The sequence below is a fragment of the Chrysochloris asiatica genome, unplaced genomic scaffold (assembly GCF_000296735.1).
Source record: "Chrysochloris asiatica unplaced genomic scaffold, ChrAsi1.0 scaffold00186, whole genome shotgun sequence".
NCBI classification, from domain to species: domain Eukaryota; kingdom Metazoa; phylum Chordata; class Mammalia; order Afrosoricida; family Chrysochloridae; genus Chrysochloris; species Chrysochloris asiatica.
The window spans coordinates 2,489,230-2,492,528 of NW_006408704.1; the positions used below are offsets into that span (position 1 = coordinate 2,489,230).

General features: G+C 38.6%; 1 pseudogene; it reads left to right on the forward strand.

Annotated features, from left to right (window-relative positions):
* Nucleotides 1-1,054: 1,054 nt before the first annotated feature.
* Nucleotides 1,055-1,766, forward strand: LOC102827705 (annotated as a pseudogene).
* Nucleotides 1,767-3,299: the final 1,533 nt, after the last annotated feature.

Genomic DNA, 3,299 nt, shown 5'->3' on the forward strand with positions numbered 1-3,299 from the left:
CCCACCCCTTCCACTGTTGCTGTGAGCTCCCAGGAAGCCAGAGCTGCATTCCAGCCATGGCTGTGTTTGGTGGCCAGCACCTGGACCAGTGCTTTGCCACTCCCTTCCCCTCCCCTCCCCCCATTTTCTTTTTTAGTTCTTTTACCCCCATCTCCGGAGTCCTGGTGTGGTGCTGTGGGTTAGTGCCCCAGACTGCAAAGCCATTTGAACTGCAAGGTTGGCAATTTAAGCTCACCAGCTACTTCTCAGAAACTTTGTACAGGGTCGCTATGGGTCGGAACCAACTCGATGGCACTTAACAACAACAATAACAACTCCCATCTTTACTTTCTTTTCTTTTTTTTTCCCCTTCCTTTCCCACTGCTCTTTTGCCCCTCCTATCAGTTGGGACCGACTCGACGGGACTTTACAACAATACAACATCAGTCGGGAACCAGACACCCTACCCATCCAGACCTGATGCTCCACCTGCTCCAGCCCCACTGGATGGAGAACAGATGGCAACCAACACCCACCCAGCCTGCCTGCAGCTGCTCTACAAGACCACTGATTACAGACGTGGAGCACACACACACTCTTACCTGCTACCAATTCACCCAGAGGCAGGTAATGAGTGTCCCAGTGTATCACACTTGCCCTATTGCCAGGATATAAAAAAAATAAAGCAACATAAAATCAACAAATTAATACAGTAACACCACAAAATGTGCGACAACAGGCAACTTCAACTAGACACAAAAACAAGACATTGTGGCTCAAGCAAGTGACCACAATAAAGGACCACGAAACCTTCTAGAGGAAAAAATGGTATAGGTATCACCTGATAAGAAATTTAAAAAATTATACTTAAGGCCCTTCAACAGATTAAGAGACCAAAGAAAATGAAGACAACACCATGTAAATCACACACAAAATCAAGGAAACCAGACAAAACTCTGAAGGCATTCAGGAAATCAACACAAGAACAAACTGACAAATGAAAAAAAAAAGAACAGCAGCTAGGCCTCAGATGAGCGTCATGGAGATGAAGTACACAACAGAGAAAACATCCATGATGGCGCTTTCTGAAAGAAAGCACACAGGAAAATCTGTGAAGCAAACCACGGAGAAGATTATCCAGGCCAACGAGTTTGAGACCATCGAGAAGAATCTGAGTGGTTCCGAGGAGAATTTTCAAGAAGGAAAGACTCCAGCAATTGATAAGCATCTGAAGCAAAGGTCTCCCACAGGAACAGTCGAGGACGATCTTGGGGGTGAAGTACAGAACATGCTGGAAAGGTTTGGAGCTGACATTAAATAACAAGGCTCTTCTTGCAAAGAAAAAGAGATTAGAACTGTACATGAAGGCTTCTCTCAAAAGCAGCAACCAGAAAATTAAAATGATTTGGAAAACATAGTAAGAACACAGACAGAAACTTAGCCAGGAATATGATCAGCAGTTTCTGACTGCTTCAGCAGTGGGATGTGGATGTGCAGAGACTGAGGAACAAGAAGAAAAACTGACCATTACGTTTAGATGGCAAGAAAAGATTTTTCAACAATGTAGAACTGTTCAGAGCCAGAGACTGAAAGCAGGTAAACAGTTATACGAGCAGTTTGTAAAGAGTATGGAGGCAATGGAGAAGAATCATGAAAATCTTCTGAATGGTGAACAAAATGAGTTTAGAAAGGAAATGGCTATGTTGCAGAAAAAAAAAAATATGATGAATACTCAGCAGTAAGAGATGGCAAGTGTTTGAAAGTCTCTTCAATCCATGTTACTCTGATGACTCTTTGAAGAAAGAACTTGAGCCTAAGTAATATACAATTATGACATTAGCTAAGGGTATGTAAGTCTCTACAGTGGTTTAAAAATTCTAGTTTAGATTGTCACATCCTGTTAGCATTCGCTTTTTTGTTAAGTTCAAGACTATCTTTCTGCAAATCTTGAATAAAATCTAGAGTTTTGTGAGTTCTAGCCATTGTAAAGCTGTATGTATTATGCTTTCAGCTCTTTGGTATCAACAGTGCGTTTTTCTCCCAAACACTGTCAATTAACTTTAGCAATAAAGATTATTAATATGAAAAACAAAACAAAAAACAGCAACTACAAATTCAAAAGATCAGTATGAAAATTTCTTAACTAGATAATACATGGGAAGGACAAAGGAGTAAAATTGAATCAATGGAAGAAAAATTTAGCAAAATTAAAGATCTCTTAATACTAATCTATTAGAGAGATGATCAGAAAAAAGAACGGGGGGGGGGAAGATAAAGAAAACCTAAAATTATGTGGGACACATAACTTATATGTGATTGGAATTCTATAAAAGGGAGAGAAAACAAACAAAGAAACAAACAAAACACACACAGAGAGAGAAAGCTGTCAAAGATTTGCTGGAAGAAAACTTCCCTAATATCATGAAAGAAAAAAAGATATGCACCAAACAAGCTCATCACACCCAAAATAGGGTAGACCCCAAAGAATATCACTGAGACATATCATAATCGAACTTTTCAAAACCAAAAACAAAGAATTCTGAAAATAGCGTGGGAGAAATGAAAGTTACCTACAAAGGAGAACCAATCAGACTAGGCTCTGAATTCTAGGTAGAAACTATATCGGTAAGAAGGCAATATATATAAACTGTGAAAGAAAAGAACTGTCAACTAAGAATGGTATATCCAGTAAAATTGTCCCTCAAATATGATGGAAAAATAAGGAAATTCCCAAATAAACAGAAATTAAGGTATTTTGTAGAGCCCTACAAGAGATACTAACGGGAGTCCTTCAGACAGAGAACTAAGAATGGCAGACAACAAACTGAGATTAAGCCACACGCCAACATCACCAGAAAATGTACCCAGATATAAAAGTTTACCAAAAATAAAACAAACCTACAAGACAGAAAATAGGGAACTAGAGATGTTAATTTATAAACAATGACAACTACAAAGCTTAAAGAAGTAAATGGTATAGTTACAGAACTTGCAAGTAGAGAGGAAGGCAAAACAATGCTAGCAGTACTGTTTTAAACTTGGTAAGAAAAGAATAAATTATAGGGTAAGCTCAAAGAAAATCCTGTTCACCAAAATAAAAAAATCATAAAGCTTCAGTAAACACTAAAACAACATCATCAAATGAAATGACAAGAAAATCCATTAACAAAATTAACCTGGCACATAAAAATACATAATAAAGAAAAGCACCACAAAAACAGCAAAATAACAGCAGCAAATTCATACTATTGGCAATTACCATGACTATGTATGGAGCTCTGGTAGCGTAGTGGTTACGAATCGGGCTGCGAACCTTAAGG